Here is a 20,481-nt window from a genome sequence, read left to right on the forward strand (position 1 = left end):
CCTCAGGCTCCCCGTTTGAAAGTGGCTGTGACGGGGAAGGTCTCTGCCTGGTGTTGCCGTTGCTGCTGGCTTTAGGGGATGGAGGGATCGCTTGATGCTTTGCGCACCAACCCAGTGCTTTCTGCTCGTCCCCACTAAGAGTCTTTCAAGTCTCAGCTACCCTTTTGCAAATATTTCCTTCAGGGAACTGAGGGCTTGTGCCAAGTTCTGGGTGCTGGACTGCTCTGCTCAGCCACAGGATGGAGAGGAGTCATGCAAGCTCTGGAGGACGCCCCCTGAAGATACGAGTTCCTCCTTCTCCTATCCCATCCTCTCCTTGGCCTTTCTGCTGCAGGGCCTGCCGGCAAGGGGCTGCGTTGGTGGCGCTGGGCCTTCCAGACACAGACACCTATCTGCTTCCAACTCCTTTCACAAGGGATCGGCCTGACTTTGGGGGCTAGTGTCCCTGGCAGGATTAGAACCATTGGAGACACAGAGCTGTCTGGTGTCCTCTTCTCCTCCCCAGGAAGCCACCAAGCACCTGGCTGCCATGGCACTGGGTGGGTTAGCGAGCGGAAAGATGTCCCTGTAAAAAGCTGCTCCCCATCTGCAGTCACCGGACACTGGTGCCTGAGATGCTACGATTTCCATCCCTCCTCGAAGGGGAAGTGAATGCGGCGTCTCAGGGCTAGAGTGTGGCCAGTGGCATCTCACGGGGGCCATGTTGTGGGGGAAGGTGGGTTATATACCTACAGGGATTGATTTGCTTTTATGGGGGCCTGGGCCTTCCCCCTGGAAGCCTCGGCTGCCCTAGTGACAGCATCGCGGAGCGGCTGGGGCGTGGGGCTCGGGTGTGTTGCTCTTTCACCGGTTCAGACTGAAACAGGCACTGCCTGGCTGGCGGGATTGAGGATCACGTGGCCTATGCAACCGCCACTGTCTCTGGCTCCCAGCCTTTGCCCGGGTGATTGATTTCCATGGAGCCGAGCGCTGCCTGGCCGCTCTCTAACAGCGCAACCTGCCCCAGAAATGCCCGTGGCGGAGCTGGCGTGGAGCGGGATGGCGTGGCTGGTGCGGGCACGCGGTTATGGGGGGATCTGGTTAGCAGCACAGGAGCGGCCAGCCTGGGGCAGAGCCAAGGCCTGTCGAGGGGTCCCCCGTGACATGCTCGCATGCTCTGCTCGGCATCAAGCGCAGGGAGCTGGTCCATAAGCCACAGGGCACTCGACCCGCTGCTTGGCTTCCTTCCACGCCCGGAAATCTGATTAGTGGCGTTCGAGGGGTTAGTAGCAGGAGGGCTAAAAATAGGCAGCCCGTCCTGACTCCTGTGGACCCCAGCGCAGTCGCTGTCCCGCATTACAGCCTGCGGGCAGCAAGGTGTCGGCCCCAGCTAACGTGCAGGGATTACCAGCTTCGCTTGAGCCCAGCAAAGCCGCTTACCTCCCCGAGGAGGTGGAGACAGAAGGGCAGGCGCCCTTCGCACTGTAATACCCTGAAACCCAGCTCCAGCTGCAGAGAGAAACCGAAGCCTCTTGGCTTGTGCCAACCCTTGTGACCATTGGGAGGGCTGGGTGTTTATATTAACATCAGGGCAAAGCCATTAGGCTCTGAGTCCCCATGCCAAGTGCCCAGGAGGAGTTTACTGAGACTCAGAAAGGGCTTCCCCTGGCCCAGAAACCATTCCCACCGCCTCTCGTGCTCTGCCTGGGCCCCCCCAGGCTGCCACTTTGGTTTGCTTCAGATGAGGAGATGGGTCCAGCAACCAGAGGGGGGCGGGAAGCAGCTCCAAACTCTGTTCCATCTGGGCCATTATGGGGATTTGTGTATCTACTGTGTGGGTTTTAAATAGATCTGTAATGTGTGTGGGGGGGGGCGGGGGTGAGATAAAATGCAGGTGTGTGTGTGTATTTTCTATTAAACCCCTCCCCCCCCCGCTCTCAAATTGGCACACACCAAGAGTGAAGTAGCCTGGGGCCCCTTAACTCTGCCCCTTGCATCGCTATGACTCAGTGCACAGGCAACGTCTCAGTGCTGGGAGCCTTGACTCTCTAGGCAATACCTGTGATTACTCAGCATCTCTCAGCACCGTGTGCAGGGAGCCCTGGAAAGGCACTCGTCCGGCCTGGACCCGAGCAGCCGGGGCGGCACAGCAGAGCACAGTACGGAACAGCGCCGCCCACGTGGCCTGTGCAGGGGCTCGGATGCTCATCCGGCCGCCAGGGAATTGTGCTCATGCCCCATGAGCCCCCAGGACGCGCTCCTTTGTGCAATGCCCTGCGACTAGCTCTCGGTGGCTGGCGCCGGTATTTCGGCAGGCAGAGGCTGATGGCTCGGCCACGCTGGTATCAGGACCCTGGAGAAAAGGAATTGGTGTTTTGCCATTTGGGGAGTCTTGTGGAGGTTTCTAAGAGGGTCTTGCAAACATGAGACAGAGCAGGGGCTCTGGGAGCTGACCAAGACATCCCACTGGGGAACCCATGGGCAGGTCAGTGCCTTTCTGCCCCTTTCAGCCAGCTGAGCTTCCTCGGAAGGTCTCGGCATCCCCTTTGGGTGCCAATCTTTGGAAACAAAGCTGTGTGTCCAGAATAGGAGGCCAGTTTTTCAGTCTCCATCTCGGCAGTGCCTGTCCTGCGGGGTCCTGAGCTCTGACGCGGCTCCGTCTGTGCAAACCAGCATCGGTTTCGACTCCTTGCACAACAACCTCAGGGGTCAAGTCCAAGAGGAGTCAAAGTAGAGCCAGAGATGTGGGCCAGGGGCTGGGGTAGTAATTGGGATGGAATAGGTGGGCAAAAGGCATTAACAGAACCCTGTCACTGTCCATCATTAAACAGTGTTACCCAAGGTCTAGGGTGTGGCTTGCAGAGACCGCAGCCTGCTTTGTACCACGGCAAACACCCCATTAAAAGCCCTTTTAATCTTTTATTAAACACAGAAAAGGAGGGGGAATGGTGAAAGCATTTGAAATGTCAGGTATTAAATACACCTTTCATTCAAACAGCGTCAGTGGATCCCTGTCCCTTTTGCTGGAGGCAGTTTTTAGTAGGAAAAAGATCTCTCTGACAGGCTTTTCGATGGTATCAAAGCTGGCAACAACTGTCATCCCAGGTGGTGTCTGGGATTCAGATGGAGCTGGTGGGGTGGCGATGTCATCTGAGTCCCTCTCTCTGGCCCGTTCTGGCCAGGAAGCCAGGAGCCTCTTGGTCCCTGTGGTCCCAGGAGCCTCTTGGGGTGGCAGACGCTCACTCCAGTTGCCTGAGTCTGTTCTTTCCCTCTGTTCTTCTTTTGTTCCCCACAAAAATCTCTCAGACATGAAGGCCAGAAGGGACCATCATGATCCTCTAGTCTGAGCTCCAGCACATCGCAGCCCGCCGAACCTTACCCGCCCGCTCCTGTAACAGACCCCGGACCTCTGGCTGAGCTGCTGACATCTCACTTCTAAGGGCCCAGAAGGGCAGGACCGGGGGGAAATAGCCCATCCCCTCATTATTTTGTCCACCAATTCAGCCAAATATCCAACATGCCAATTTTGGCTCATTAAACTTCTGGCTCCACATCTCCTGTTTTTAACCAGCCTGATTTCAACACAGCCCTGGAATTGTGTCTCGGGGCCTTTTTGTCTACGCTGACCGGGTTAGTCCGTCTCCCTTGGCTACCTGTCCCCATCAGCACTTGTCATTGTAGGTGACTGGAACGGCTTGGGAGCGTGGACATGCTTTCCCCAGCTGAGCTCACGAGTCGGGTGACTCCCTAGGCCCAGCGCTCACAACAGGCCTCGGGCCGGGTCTGGGCCTGAGCGAACAGTGGCCCCAAGCAGGGCTGCCTTGGCGCCCCTGCTTCATCCCTAGCCCCTGCCCAGATCTGCTCCCATTCGGTTTCACTGGGCGCAGGACCAAGCCCCAGTTCTGCAGGCACTAGGTCAGCCATAAATGCCAGCGCCATGACACCTTTGTGGGCTTTTCTCTGCTTTGCTTGATGGATCCAGCCTGCTGCTTGTTACCCGTCATGAGCAGCAGAAGCCGGCTTTCCCCTCATCCCAGGGGAACGACCGCTGCCAGCTGCACGTGGGGCTCCTGCGCTGCAGCCCCCAGAGAATCTGCTCCCAGTGAGCCCGAGGGGGGACAGATGAGACAGGCGAGAGCATACGGAACAGGACACCCTCCTCCCCCAGTCATGCTCCTCGCCTTCGGCCTCCCCCGGGGATCTGCCCTGCTCTCCCTTCCTCTTCAGTGGCTCCATTACCCCCGGGAGAGGGGGAGAGATGCTGGCAGGGCAGCCCCTGGCAGCGCACAGATGACGCCCAGCTGTACAGCTCCTTTGATGCCGACGCACTGCGCACCCTCGCCAGGAGAGCAGCGTGTGGCTCAAGTGGAACGTGGGCATGCTCAATGGGGTGCTAGCCAGGAGGGGAAAGGTTTCAAAGGGCTCGGTGGGGCACTGACCTGCTCTCCCAGCAAAGGCATCTGCTCTGCGCCCTAATCCTGGCAAAGTGATGTGATGCATCAGGGGCTTGCTGGCCTGCTCATTAACCCTGCACGTCCCAGGAGGGTCAGCATTCCCAGCCCCAACTAACAACGCAACTTCTCTCCTGCCCCGGACTAACTCCCTCCTCCAGTGGGGCAGGACCCAGGTACGTCAGTGGCTGCACCCTTCCAGGCCAGTGAAACTCCCAGCCAGCTACTGGTGGGACTGGCCCTCTGGGAGCAGGAGAGAGTCTCCCATGGGGAAAGGCCATAAAGGGTGGAGAATGGATTCTTTGGCTTGTTTTCTCACGGAGGACTGGGGCTGGGGCTCGCTGTGTCAGGATCAGCAGCGTGCCGTCTGCGTATGCAAGGCATACATTTCATGCTCCAGGACTGACTAGGCCCCTGGGACCATTCCATCCAGCCCCCAAATGCACACGGAGGGCGGCAGTTTTGTAGAACAAACTGGCATCCTCCACACAGTGTGACCTCACGCGCACAATACATACGAGGTCACGCCACATGGAGGGCACCACTTGGCATGAAGGTGTACAATTGCATGCCTGACTAAAATGTCCCAGCATGCTACTGGTCAGGATTCAGTGTAATAAAAGTCTCCATCCTGCAGGGACCCCGTGGGAAGGGTGGACACAGCGGGAACTTTACTTTGGTATCAGTTTTCCTCGATAAAAGGAATTCAGTGAAGAGGCCTCCACCATATTTACCACCACACGATAAATCAGGGGCTAGCAGCTCTAAGGAGCAGCGTGATTCATCTTGCAGGTCTAAAAGTCATTACATTTCATTATGAGGTGCACTGGGTTTTTATTATTTAGCAGTTTAATTCTCCCCTCAGATATATCCATCTTGGCGGATTTCATTGTACATGGGAAGATTTCAAATGTATAATGCACAATGGCCGTGTTCCTCTTTAACAGGTGCCTGCCTCTATCAAGTATTCATTTAACACAAGCTCCGGCAGATATCTGAGAATCAGACTGCGCCAAATCAGGTAAGTAAGTCGACACTCACAATGAATACAGACATCTCAGCTAGGAAACAGCAGCTGGCAATGCAAAAAGAAACACTCTTTAGAGAGCCCAATGCAGGCAAGTTCTGAGTACCAGGGCGGTGTGTCTGTGTGTGCCTGGAGTCCTTGTACTGACTCATAAATCCCAGTCATCACCAGATGGCACTTTTGTGGCCATCAGTAACTCATGGTATGTGTCTGAACTCTTATCAGAAGCAGTTGCTAGGAGGCTTCCCATGGGCTCATTTTAATCTCTTTGACCTGATCCTTCTTCCAGGAAGAGCTCAAAGCACTTTGTAAATGTCACATTACCCATCACTGAAAGGCAGCCACCACTGGCATGGAAGGCCGCAGCTTTCTAACAGCTCACGTCCAAGGCTCTGTGACCGCTTAGAAGAAGCGGTGGCTAAGGATTTGATACCATATTGAAACTGGAGTATGGTAGATTCTGAGAGATGCAGACTCCGAGGGCTCCATGTGGAATGGCAGTGACAAAAGAACTAACCCACTCTTGGAGAAGGGAATGTCTGCCCGTGGTCAGAAAACCAAGTGTCACATCTCACCCAAAAGGGGAAACCGCCATGAGCGCAGCACCCCTTTACCCTACACAGAAAAGGGCTCCCTGCACTGCATTGCCACACCAGGGTTTTCTTTGGAGGTCTCCCCTCCAAGCACTGAACTTCCCCAGCCCTGCTTAGCAGGTGAGATCCCCACTCTCGGGGTACAGCCTGTTTCTGAGAATTAATCAGCTGCTGCAGTTAAGGAGCGATGCCATCCAGGGGCCTGCATCACGCTCTTCTAGCAATGCACTAGCAGGCTCTCTGCGAGGCTAGGACATGCACAATGAGCAGTTTAATAACGTGTCAATGGAAAAATAATGACATTTCTGGTCTGCAAATATCTTTCTATTAAAATAATAATAATAATAATTTTAAGGAAGGAGCCAATGAAGCTGATATTAAACTTTGAATCTATGTGGACTCCTTGAGAGTGAGGAGACAGGCAATATAAATTGCACTGCTGCAAAAGGACTTTAAAAAAAACAACCCATCTCTCATTTTGATTGATATTAGCTTCACAAATTAAGCTTTAAATTTATCTAAAAATAAATTTGCTTCCGCACTCTGCATTCCTGATGACAAGTGCTTTTCTCTTCTCTTTGTTGCACTCTGGCAGGTTTGTCATCGCGGTATCAGCTTCCTAGGAAGGGAAGCTCTTAAATGAGTTCTGAGGGCCGTGCGTGCGGTGGGGTGGGGGCCTGGTGAAATGCTCAAGGGCTGCATCAGATCTTCAAGGAGACGCCCTGGGCTGAGAGGTCTCATTAGGGGGGCTGCCTGGAGGCTTTTCCTCTCTCCCCTCAGAACTACAAACCCAGCTCCACACAGTGGGAATACGCTGTAGTCGGCGACTCCCTGGCACGGACTGGTCCTTATAGGCCTGTTGGTCTTTGGTGTGTAGCGTGAGCTCTCCACCATGCATATATCGACTGCTTTTTCAGTCCTCACTTTGTTTCAGTTAATGTGGACCTCAGAGGTCAATTTGCTTTGAAATTGACCTTAAAAGACATCAATCTGTGTTTATTACCCAGTCGGTGTTCCTGCAGCATCCCATTTGTGGCTAATGCAAGGTTCAGGAATAATTGACAAACTATTGAGTACAGGCTGAAATACATTTCATGGCCTGACCCCGTAGCTGCATGCATCGTTACTGTGCTACTACCTGTCCACGGCACAATTTGTTGTCCTGAGCGACAGAAACCAGCGCTAGTATTCCAGAGGCACTCCTCCTTCGCTGCCCAAGCTCGCAGTGACCTTTGGGCATACAGCTTGTCGTCTCCGCAACTCTCCCCCTTGCCTCCAGCAAGCCAGGATCCCTCCCTAAAACAGTTGCACCCAGCCCCTGAGCCAACCCACACCGCAGTCAGTCCAGTGCAGAGAGTTTGGGGAAATGGCGCCTGCAGAAAGAGTCCATGGGAGACCCCCAGCTTCTTCAGAATCTGAACCTGAGCCTCAGTACCAATGGGAAGAGCATGCAGGTGTATTAGATACTTCGAGTGCAGTCAGTAGCCAGCCATGGACTTGGGCTGGCCCATAGCAGGGATCTGCCCGAGCCTTCTGTCCCCATGTTTATGGGTGGAGTCCGCACTCCCCAAAGTGCCTGTCTCTCTAATGTAGCTAGCTCAGATGTGTGTTTGTTGCAGGGGCCTGGGGAGAAGGCAACATCTGCTCCTTATGCATCCCAAACCATTTTGAAAACTACGCACATCCGTTCCCTCAGCTTTGGGACATTTAAATCTTCATGGGGAAAAATAGGATTTTCCAGTTTAATTGAAAATAAACCAATCTCCTGAGCTGTAGCTGGAGGCACCCACTATGGTGACAGCGATGAGCATCCTGGCAAGGAGGAACTGCAGGATCAGTGCATCAGATTTGCTGTGGCAGGGGGTATTCTCAGCATGGCCCTGAAAGGTCCCTTTGCATGTACACAGCTCTAGGCCAGGGCCACCTCTGCCTCATGCAACGGATGCTAGCTGGCCAGGGGACTAGCACGTGTCCTCCACAGTAGGGTGGGAACCTGACTCGAAAACAAAGTTGATCATTTTCAAATATTATCTTGCCTGAAATCTGCAGCCGGCACAGCTCCTCATTTGATTATGCAGCCTGAGCTCAGAGCTGAAACCATCAGCCTTTCCTAAGTAGTGATAATGAAACTTATTCATTCCCTTGCCCTGGGGACATACTGACACCACACTATGAGAGCGCTGTGTAAATCACATTTAAACAGAGCCAGCACAGTTAATGCTAGGGGCTAGTAATCAAGTTTGAAGATGAAGTGTCCCCTTTTTTGCAATCTAATGTGCTCAGCAGGTTGGGTTTTCTCCTTCCCCAGCACTGGTGAATGGCGACCTTTGCTATCAGGCACCAGCAGGGTCACAGTCAAGTCAGGGGACATCTTCACGCTGACAAGAGGTTCGGGTGCAAAAGGGCCTGTCTGAGAGCTGAGGTTTTGTAGGCGGTTCTGGTGGGAACCTAAGAAGAGGGAATGTGAGTCTAGGGAAACAGCAGGCCTGCGTAATGTGGACAAAGGGGTCTGGTTTCACTGGGGCTAGGAGCTTGTTGCTGTAAATGGAGTCAGCTCGCAGGCGCTCATGGTGATATTTTTTTTCCTGTGTAAGATGCAGGTATTTATTTCATCTGCAACATGGGTCCAATCCACGCAGGACAGGTCCTCGATGGGCCACGCTCCAAAATGGCCAATGAAGGGCTTCCCAATGAGGCCAGATGAGCGCAGCTCCTAACCCTCGGCCCACCCTGGTTCACTCTGCCCCCGTTTTGTTGGCTCCCAGTACATTATCCATGCCCCAAGCGCACATCCCCACTAATTAACAGGGTGGCGCAGCGCTGGAGCTGGGGGGCTGGGAGTGCTTCAGCAGTACTGCTTGCCACCACCTTTAGTTAACCCCCGTGTCTCTCTCCATCCTGCATCGCTCTCTGGAGAACCGTGCTCTCCTTGCAGGACCAGCTCTGACTTTGGCTACGTCTACACTTGGAGCTGGGAGAACGATTCCCAGCTCGCACAGACGGACTCACACTAGCTCTCATCAAGTAAGTGCGCTAAAACGAGGAGCATAGCCGCAGCAGCAAGCCACTGCACGGTGTGACCACCCCGTGGGCCCCGGGCGGGTTTGGATTTGGGGTGGCTGCCACTCGCTGCTACCCCTGCTACTGCAGCTACACGAGTACGGTTAGTGGGCTGGCTTGCTGAGAGCTAGCGCAAGCATGTCTATGCGAGCAGGGAATCCCACCCCCAGCTCCAAGGGTAGGTGCAGCCTTTGGGGGTGACCCTCAAAGGCCTTGGAAGTGCTGGGGTCACCTACGGCAGCAGTTCCTTCCTGCTTCCAGTCCTGGGACCCTTGCACTTGCCGCCTGAGTGTTTACGACAGCAGGCGTGACAAGCAGCAGCACTGGACGCTCGTGGGGGCAGGCACCGCGGGGTGGGAGCTTCCAGGCTCGTTTAACCGCTGGAAAAGCCACGGACAGGGGCCAGCTGGCACTCTGCTGGGGGCCAGGCAACCCGGCCTTATTCCAGCTGGGCTAATGAGGCCAGTAGGTAACGGCAGCAATAATCAGCTGGGCTGCCCCATTTCACCTGCCAGGAACAGTGCATGCCCTGTGGCCCCTCCCCGAGGCGGAAGCATGAAACAGGAGCAGCAGCGAGAGGAGGGCAGGGGAATCTCTTCTCCCCCCCTCCCGAGACGAGCACGTTTGGTGGAAGGGACCCAGGAGCTCTCTCTGCTCTCCGAGAGCCATACCGGGGGCCCGGCATCGCCTGCAGTAGCTTGGCTACAACTTTTTGCCCCCAGGAACTGCACTGTGCAAAGGCCAGGGCTGGCCCTCTGCACGGACCCTGGCGGGTGCCTGGGCCTCACAAGCTCTGCTCCACAGGCCGCCTCCCATCCCTGGCTCCCTGTGCTGCTTCCTTAGCTAACCCAACCCTTCCACCTCTGCTGGGTGTGTCTTCCCTCCTGTGGGCATGAGACCTAATGACACGAGCAGGCCAGCTCCCTCCAGGCCCTCGCTGGAGCACACCGCCCCCCGGCGCCCGCCCAGCCCCAGCCAACCACACGCCCTTGTTTTTCAGTCACTAGGAATTACGTTTGTAACAACAGTATTGCAAGTATTACCTCTACTTCCACGTCTCCCTCCCAGAACTGCCCCCCCCAGCCACTTTCATCAGCCCGCTGCACTGGGCCCTAAGCCCAGTCTGCCGGCCCTTTGCCCCAGTTCTGGGCAGCTGGCGCCCCTGCTTGTGGGCACCGCATCGCCGAGGCCCCACTGCCTCCCTGGAGGGCTGCTTCAGTCTCCAAGGTCTCTCGCCAGGAGCAAGTTTTCCTTTAATCTTTCAGTTTAGGGCCCCGACTTCGCATACCGTGTCTTTGGTCAGCCCTTTATGCTGTGTCCTCTCCAGTATTTCGCACAGCACTCCCAGCCCAGCCAACCCCCTTTCTTTAAACTGTGCCTTCCTTCACCTCTTCCGCCGGCCAGTCTTACCTGCCAGCCGTCTTAGCATCTTCGGTCTAGGCCTGGGCGCCAGTAAACACAGGGGCTTTATAAAGACTACGCCAAACTCTCCAGATATTAGGGTAATTTCTGAGAGCAAAAAAATTACAAGCCAGAGATCGCTCAGCCCGCTAAACCAAGAGCAACTGATATACGTGCAACTTAGTCGAGTTTAACATGCACAAAATGAGTTGGTTGGTGAGGGGAGGGGGAATCACATGTTATGAAGCCAGAAAACATTGTTTTAAGGGCGGGGGGGCAATTAGCAGTTTTGGGTTTGAAATTGCTTTTAATTAAAAAAAAATCTCCTACTATTCATCTTCAAACAATAACCACAGCTAATAATAAGGGGAGCGGCAGTAATGCACTGTTCATAGCCATAAGAGGTAATTGTTCAGTTAAGATTTTACTGAAGTCAAAAAACAAAAGCCAGCATGTTAGAAGAGACAGCCCAGAAAGTCTCAGACTAATTCCTTCCACTTGTACTTCAGACTCAGAGCTGGGGGGTGGGACCTTTCCTGTCAGCCATGCCTTGGCGTTACAAAATGCCCCCCATGGCAGGGGAAAGCTGAGGGGCGTCTTATGCCAACAGAAGCAGGTGGGCCAGCACCAGGGGTTGCAGAAACTGAACTGTGTCTTACGTGCTTCAGGACCACGGCTTTGTGCCCCAAGGGAGTGGGGAACGCGGGCCTAGCTACCTGACTGTCCGTGTGCTCGCTCACCCTTCGCCTCAGCCGCCTCGCACTCGGTACGCTCCCTTGTTGTGCCCTGGGTGGCAGAAGGGCCAAGTCTGTCACTCGTTTGTGCAGCGCCCAGCCCGGGGGCCAGTCCTTTCTTCGGGCATGGGACACGATAGGACTAGCTCGTTCAAGCTGCCCCGCTCTGCCCCCCTGCCTGTCTCAAGTGGATGTTGGGCAGCATGTTCACCGCCCCGCCCCCACACATGCTGCTGCCAGCGAGCTCCAGCGCGCCGCACTAGCCCCCCGGAGAGTGGGGTCCCAGTCGGAGAGCGCTGAGCTGTGTGCCTGGAAGGCTGCAGGCCAGCTGTCTGCTGAAGGAGCAGCCCTGAACGCAGATGGAAAAAGCGGGACCTGCAGATCTTGGATAGCACAGGTAGTGGCTTGGCCCCAGTCCCCTGTCATTGACCCCTGAGCTGCAGGGACCCCAGGAGAGCATCTCCCAGGCCTGTTAAAGCTCTGGACTCTCTGCTGAGGCTGACCGCACAAGAGCCCATCAGCGCCAGCAGCGTCTCCCGCCATCATGCTGGCATTGCGTGACATCAGATGCAGGCTGATGGGCACGAGGGGAGGGGCCTGGCACAGCGGGGGCACTGCCAGCCAGTAGCTGCAGACTTGCCAAGCATAGAGTTATAGACAGGTTGGCTGGAAGGACCCTCGAGGGGTCAGCAAATCCAGCTGCCCAGGACTGAGTCAACCTAGCCCAGCCCTGACGGGTTTGTCCAACCTGGTCTTAAAAACCTCCCATGGCAGGGATCCCACAACCTCCCTCGGAGGCCTGTAACCTTGAGAGTTAGAAAGTTTTGCCTAATATCTGACCTAAATCGCCCTTGCTGCAGATTAAGCCCATCTCCTCTTGTCCCACCTTCAGTGGACAGGGAGAAGAATCCATCACCCTCCTCTGTATACCAGCCCTTGACATACGTGAAGACTGTTCTCAGGTGTCTCCCGTCCCCTCTGCTTTTCTCAAGGCTAAACAGGCCCAGGATTCTTCACCTTTCCTCAGGCGTCGGGTTTGTATCGTTTTCTCACTGCTGCTGCTCTCCTCTGGACTCTCCGTATCTCACACCCTCCCACCGCCGGGGAGAATCCGCCCGGCTCTGAAAGGCTGAGGCCATTTTCCTCAGCGGCACTGCGGGTTTCATGGCAGTTTCAGCCCACCAGCTTGGCATTTGGAAAGTAAAGGGCTGGGCTGGCTGAAGGCAGCTGACAGCTCTGCTCTTTGTACGCCATTGCTGTCTGCTAGACAATGCCACCAGTGCTGGGCTTGAATGAACTGACTTTCGCATTTCTAGTACCTATGACTGACACCACCTCAGTACCAGCGTCTGCAGCCTCCCTGCTGGCGTCTCCTCGGAGTGTGAGCATTTGACTTGCCATTCAGAGCCAGCAGCTCAGGTTTGCGGGCGGTGGGGAGGGAAATCTGACCTCTCCCGGGCCGTTTCCAGCCTGACGCGAGCTGGCCCTGTGGTGCCCTGGCTGTATGGCACGAGAAGTGAGATTCAGTCTCCGTTGTCTGGCTGTCATGCAGTGTGTCAGAGCACCAGCGCCAGCCAGAAGTGTCTTCTTGTGACAGGCCCCAGGTATTCAGGAGTTGCCGCGGCCCGTTGCCTGGGTAGGATGTCCCCGTCCTGCGTGAGGGCACTTAGGGGCGTGACATGGGCACCGACACATGAGGGACCATGGCTGGAGCTGGACGAGGCTGGCGGCATTGACCCTGTGCCAGTTTGAATGGCCCCGGAGCAGCCTGCAGCTGAAGGCGAGCTCCATTCCTGGCCCTGTTGGAGTGACGCCCTGTCACCGTTGTGGCCAGGAAGCTTTCTGGTGAGCTCAGTGGTGCAGCATAGCTCTCCAAACCCTGCCCCATGCCAGGCTTTGGCCCAGCCCAGAGATGCAGCTCTCCACCCACAAGGGAAAAGCAAGAGTCGAGCAGGGGTCAGAGACAGGGAACAACCAGCTCCCTGGCCCAGTGGGAGTCAGCATGCCTGGGCCATGCAGCCGGACCCCCAGCTTTCCTGCCAATGCGGTCTGGAACCGGTGCAGACTGCCTCTGTCTCACTGCTAAACCTCCCCTGTGCTGTCCCCTCCCGCCCGCCTGCCATCTCCCTGGGAATGCCTGAGGGAGGCAGCTTGACCTGGCACCATCCCCATGGGCTCGAGCTTTCCCTGGCCCTTAGAAGGGGGCTGGGTTGCCAGTCCGGGGCCCTCCCTGCTCTTGGGAACGCTGGCACGCTGGCAGGAGGTTCCCCGGCCACTCGGCCGGCCCTGGAGACGCTGATAACGGGGACGGGGCGGGGGCGTTCAGCCTCCATGGCCCATTTTGTTCTTGGCCTCTTGGCTCAGCCTCTCCAGGAGGGGTGGGCGATTCCTGTCAGGAGGACATAGTCCCCTGGGAATTGACGGGACTGACCCAGCAAGGCCACCCGCATAGATTTCAGCGTAGGCCCCTCTCTCTCAGTGCCAGCCCCTTTGCTGATCTCAAGAGCCATAACACCATCGTCTAGGTCCAGCGCACATGCCAGCATCCCAGGAGGCAGAGCCCCACAGGGGGAAGCCGGCATTAAAGGTAAGCTTAGAAAGCTATTGGAGGGAGACGGGAGAGGATGGGAGCTGCCTTCCCCTGTGGCTTAGCAGCCTCCACAGTATAAACATGGGGCTTGAGAAGATAATTACACCTCAGAGAGCGGGGTGACCTCCAGAGACTTTCATTAGCGCCAGCAGCCTATTGGATTTTCCTTCTCCGAGCGGTAAATCTTCCTGGCTTAAATGAGGATTTATAGACATCTTGTTTGCTTTAAATAAGAATTATATTTTTAAAGGCAGATAATTAACAGGTGAGGCTGTGACTTTATCATTCAAAATTCAAAAGCAATTAGGGTAAGTGGCACCTGCTCCTCTTGGATGGCGCAGGGCTCAATGAAACACCTGGGCAGGAGCCCAGCGGCTGGGGAGAGGCTGGGAAAGGCCAAACCTGGCTTCTGAAATGGCTCTGCGTTCAGGGAACGCTGCTCCAGGCCTAGGGCACCAGTGCTAGAGCAGGGGCCCGGGGCTCAGGCCTCCTGCATGGCAGCTCTGACCCTGCCACTCACGCACTGTGTGCCCTCAGGCAAGTCACCTGAGTCCGTGAGTTTCAGAGGTGCTGAGCCCCCATGGCCCTGGCTGATTTCAGCCCCTCTGAAAATCACGCCCTTCGGCCTCTCTGCAGTTCAGCTGTAGAATGGGGACGCTAAGCCCTGTCTCATCCTGGGAAGACAAAACCTGCATGGGCCCAAGAGGTGGGTGAAGGTCTAGCCCTGGAGACAGGGCCTAAACCAGGCTTCCCTGCAACACCAGCCTGCAATATCAGGCCTGGAGGAAGGCTCCTGCGGCCAAGGACATAGAAGAGTGTGAGCAAGCTTTGGAGCAAGGCTACCTGGGCTGAGGGATTGGGGGCTGAGGCAGAGAGGAGCCCGTGGGTAGGCTGAGCAGCCAGAATGAGGAGCCCTAGGAGACACCAAGGCTGGACATCTTGTCTTCTTGTTCCTGTTACTTGAAGGCGGGGTGAGTTTTGACCCACACAGGGCATTTGTGGAGAGTAGCTTGGGGCTGGCGGGAGGGTCAGTGGCTCAAAGGGTGAGGGTGACGCTTTGCCAGTGAGTGACCATCAGGCCTGTTACTCCTATGAGAAGTGTGCAGCTTTCCTCGGCGGCTTGGCATACCCTTTTGGCTGCCGTTGCCATTTTCCTGGATGCGGCTGTCGCAAAGACTGCCTGGGTGTTTCAAGGACATTAGCACACCTGTTAGATGGAACTGCTCCAGCTCCCGGGCTGGGTGGGAAGCAGCTATTCATCACACAGTCCTCCCCCACCCTCTGGTTTAGAATCAAGCACTGCCACGCTTTGGGGCTTTGAACACACAGCCGGGACACCATGGCGCTCAGCTTGCTCCTGGTAGCTATATTTCAAACAGAGTCATTAAACAATGCAGGGCCAGTAAGCCGGGCGCCCCGCTACCCTCTGTACATGCCTAGGAGTCACCCCATGCTCATGCCACCAGCCTCCCCCTCCTGTTTGATACACTGCCGTATTACAGCTAGTCACTAACGGGGTTCTAAGCCCTTCTGGATGTTTTCCTGCCTAGCATGGTGCCACAAGGTATCCCTGAGGCCAAGCGCTTAACAGGTTCAAAAAATACACCTGCCTACATGTCACAAAAGTAGGTTCCACGGGTCCCTGCCCCTGGACCACACCCAGGGTGAAGCAACTAGCTTACACTGTGTTTTAAGTGCCCCATCACAGAGCATTGGTGAGATGAGATTTAACTAATAGAAGTCCTGTGCAGCCAAACGGTCCTTCTAAAACTGGAATCACAGCAGGGAGGGAAGCGCTGTAACCAACTCGCCCAGGATGGGAATAAAAACCAGGCAAATGAGGGAGCACATTGCAATAAAAACGCAATGAGCTTCTCTCGGTCTTGTAAAGTGAATTGTGCAATTTACGACCGAAATCCCTTATTCTAGAAACATTTATCAACCTCATCTTCTTTTTACTGCCCAAAGGCAGCGGTGTCATTCAGAAATATGATGTGGGGGGGTGAGTGACCTTGGGAGTGCACGGAAGATCTGGAAGCAGAATCTTAAGAAGCAAAGTCAGGGCCTCTCTCAAAGAAAAGCCGCATCGGTGTCAAAAGCAGGTCGGCTTCGGGGCTGGGGACCCAGCAGGCATGACCCCATTTCTAATCCCCTGCTCAAACAAGTTGCGGGCTGGCTGAGTGGTAGAAGGAATCCACTTACAGTATTTACCCTTAAAGTTCACCTCACTTGGTTAGTTCATTTCCACTGTGCTCGTCTGACGTGCACAATTTATGCTGCATTCCATCACGACCCACGTGCCTGTCATGCTCAAGTATGACAAAATGATATTATGACCCCCCGCTGTAATTGAGTTTCCCTGGTGCCAGTAGGTGCAGCAGGCAGCCTTTGTTTAGACGTATTTATTGCCTCTGGATCACCCACTGGAAGCTGATTTCCCAGCACAGAGTCATTACGGCCATGTGTTTGTTTTGCCTCTTTTCCCTGCTGGCACATCTGTCACTGCCAAACCCCAAGCGCCCACAATGCCCGCAAGGGAAGGGGGCTGCCTACAAAATGTGGCTCCGAAGCACTGTCCCAGAACCCACCCTCCAGCCTCTACCTCTGCCAACCCATCACAAACCCAAGGCTGCCAAGATGTGAACATAAGAACGGCCATACTGGGTCAGACCAAAGGTCCATCTAGCCCAGTATCCTGTCTTCCGACAGCGACCAATGCCAGGTGCCCCAGAGGGAATGAACAGAACAGGTAATCATCGAGTGATTCATCCCCTATTGCCCATTCCCAGCTTCTGGCAAACAGAGGCTAGGGACACCATCCCTGCCCATCCTGGCGAACAGCCATTGATGGACCTATCCTCCATGAATGTATCTAGTTCTTTTTTGAACCCTGTTATCGTCTTGGCCTTCACAACAAACTCTGGCAAAGTGTTCCACAGGTTGCCTGTGCGTTGTGTGAAAAAATACTGCCTTTTGTTTGGTTTAAACCTGCTGCCTGTTAATTTCATTTGGTAGCCCCTAGTTCTTGTGTTATGTGAAGGAGTAAATAACACGTCCTTATTTACTTTCTCCACACCAGTCATGCTTTTATAGACTGCTATCATATCCCCCCCTTAGTCATCTCTTTTCCAAGATGAAAAGTCCCAGTCTTATTAATCTCTCCTCTTACGGCTACCGTTCCATACCCCTAATAATTTTTGTTGCCCTTTTCGGAACCTTTTTCCAAGTCCAATACACCTTTTTTGAGATGGGACGACCACATCTGCACGCAGTATTCAAGATGTGGGCGTACCATGGATTTATATAGAGGCAATATGACATTTTCTGTCTTATCATCTATCTGTGCCGTAGGGGGATCTTCCTTCAGCAAGGTGAGAGCTAACAAGAGCTGGGCTCCAGTTGCAAGCCCTGATCTGGAACTAAACACACACGTGCGTTAGCCAAGAATCTTCAGCTCTGAACCTGCCTCCCTGGTGCTGGTTCTGGGAGGATGCTGCAGCGAGAAGGGGCCTAGTGCTTGGATGCAGCCCACAGGGGTAGAAACCTTGCAGAATAACCCATGTCACACATCCAAGATGGCGAAAATCTCACAAGAGCTGATGGCCCACTGAGCTTGCCAAAATTTTGGGCTGAACTCTGATGAAAACAGGTCCCCAGATGCCAATGCCCCCCCCCCACAAAGCACTCATGAAGTATAATGAAACGGATTGCAAGCAAGGCAATTTTGGTGGGAATTCCACAAGCCCTGCCATCTTGGGTCATTGCTGATCACGACCTTTCCATCTCTTATGCCTCACTTCTACGCAGCAATGGCTCTGCCACGTCTGGCGCGCAGGGAAAACTGCTTGTGACTGCACAGGTCAGCTGGAAATACTTGACTGTGATGATGTGAATAAACTCTGCTCATCTCCTTGGCCAGAGTGGGAAATTAAATGTCTGATCCATGTATGTCCTGCACTGACAGGGAGTACAGAGATGTCAAGGGCAAGCCCTAGCATCAGGGACTCCCTGCGCTCCATCACCCTCCCAGGCAAAGAGAGCCTGGCCATGTACGTGTTGTAGCTCACAGCGTTAGTTCTTCATGCCCTGAACCCAGAGCTTTTGCATTCTGCTTGCAAGTTGTATAGGAGCCTTACAGTGGTCCTAGTGCTGAGGACCATGAATTAAGCTGGTAGCATGAATGGGCAAGAAATGACTCTTTAGTTCCAGCCGTAAGTGGTACTTCGATGTGAGCAGGAAGGGTCATGCACAGAGCTCCCAGCTGCAAAGCCATCAGTGGAAGGTCTGGTGGTGCAGGGTTTGCCTGGCCATGTCTCCAGGGAGGCAGGGTTTGCTCCTTTGGGCCATGCCTGGAAGTGCCATTGGTGTGGCTAGGTTATGATTGGTCTGCATGTGAGGCTGGGCTCTATATTACAAACTATTTGATTCCCTCATTTCTGTTGTATTAGGTTGTATTCCCAGCCAAGCAGCCTACCCGCCAGAGGTCTGGGGCACATGACAACTTAACCTGATGCAAACAACTCTGGGTGGAAATCACCCTTGTAAACAGATCTCCCCTCCTCCACCCAATTCATCCCCAGCGTCTCCTTTGAGACCCGCTGCAAACCCCACTCAGAACAACCCCAGCCAGGCCTCTCTGGCCCAGCCCAGAACAAGGACGTGATGGCACCGAACTGCAGCCCCAGCTTGTGTCAGATGGTGCAAATCCCAGGCTCCCAAGCCATGAACGGACTTGCTGCCCGGACAAATAGGCTTTCTTAGCCCTCTGCACACATTACCTAATTAATCCTCCCTGCCCCTACCCAGGCTGGTCAGCTTGTCATTGACACCACGTGTCACCACCCCAGGTTCTTCTCCCCATCGTACAGATGGGCAAACCAAAGCAGAGCCACTTGTCCCAGGCCAGGTCACAGCTGGGCTTAGACCCTGACCAAGGGGCCGCGGTCACAGAGGCGAGCCACCCCCACTCCCCACTCACACAGCGTCATCTGGGCTCGGGGGACACTCGTCATGCCCACAGCTGGTTTCAGCCATGGCGCCCAGCAGCCGGCAAGCCAGTACTGGCATGTCTCTGCTACGGGCTGCTGCAGAGAGAGGCGTCCAGAGGGGCCATCCAACGTGGCTGAGCCGTGCTGTCGCCAAGCCATTTCTGTGGTGCAGCCGTCGGGTCAGCAGGGAGGAGACCAAGCAGCTCCCGGAGCGGGTCAGCCCAGGGCTGGTACGGGGCCGACACAGCAAACCCAGCTGTCAATCCCTACGCAGCGCTTCTCCCACCGTGGCCCAGCGAGCTTGGGACAAGCCCATCACAGACCAGCTGAGGGTGCCGGGGGGGGGGCCAGGGTGACAGGGTTGAACATCCCAGGAGGTGTCCGGCGAGCTGGCTCCATCATGGAGGCTGGTGCGAAGGCAGCCCGTCAGAGGCAGCCAGCCTGGAGAGTCACTCCGTGGGGGGGCCTTTGCTTTGCCCACGGGTTCATTACTGCAGTGGGGGGGGGGGTATCACCCCGAGCCCCCACAAACCAGGATTGGCACTGGCATGACAATCTGGCCACTTGATCCGTAACAGGCACTGCCGCGCCCTGTCTCAAAAGAAGTAACAAGTCGCCATGCCAACAGATGAAGTAAGTGGGGCCCATGCAAGGACGGGCCTTCCTTCGACGCCATGGTGCCCCTTGGGGAGCATGGGGCAGGCGGGAGCCCTGCTCACAGAGCCAAGGGGCTGGTGAGCATGGAAGGTATCCGGATGGGACCCTCCCCTGTCACTTCCACCAGCACCTTTGGCCCCTGGCCTCAGACAGACTGAAGGGGTCTGTGGTTCCCTACATACTGTCCCCCTGCTACCTGCCTTCCCCTCTACAGACACCAACATCCGCTCAGCAGGGAAAGCCCCAGGGCCGCCACGTCCTGGGCCCAGCTCGGGAGGCGGTTTGTGCAAATTGACCCTGGGTTTAGCCGGAGGGCGGGTGAGGGGGCACACACACCCCCCCTCCCCCCCCGTCGCCCCTCTCCCCCCCCCCCCCCCCCGGCCAGGCCTGCTTTGAACATTCTCGTTTGACCAAACCCCGAGCGCAGCTCACTGAGACCCACATTGTGCCACGCGACTCCCCGGTGCAAAGTGAACCAGCCTGGCCACCCCAAAACAGAGACACCCCCCGACCCCATGTAACTCAGGTCACGTAACACAGCTGGACACCGCCCCTGCAATTCCCTGGGCGAGGACAGGGACGTGTCAGAGCCTCCCGGAGACCTGGTGGGAGCCAAAGGCCTGAGCCGCACGCTGGGCCGGGGAAACGTGGCCTGACAGTGGTTTGGCTGAGGGACCCCAGGGAGTGCAGGAACCCCACCGGTGGGCACAGAGACACATGGCAGGGCCAAGGAGCCCAACTCTTTTCAGCTCATTCCCGCAAACTGTGAACTGGGCCCAGCCTGCTGTTGTGTGGTGTGTGGTGCCCTCCAGTGGCATCAGGTGCCAAGCACCGCTCTGCCTTTCCCTGCTTCCATCGCTGCGGGCTGGTAGCTTTGTGGCTGTGCAGCTGAGCACCTCGTCGGAGCCGCAGCAAGGCTGGCGCCATGAGGGCCAGGCTGCTCCCTCCAGTTTATTCCTGCGTTTCTGCAGCTGGCGGGGAATGCCCCAGCCTGGGACGTG

Source organism: Chelonia mydas, chromosome 15 (assembly GCF_015237465.2).
Source record: "Chelonia mydas isolate rCheMyd1 chromosome 15, rCheMyd1.pri.v2, whole genome shotgun sequence".
Lineage (NCBI taxonomy): Eukaryota > Metazoa > Chordata > Testudines > Cheloniidae > Chelonia > Chelonia mydas.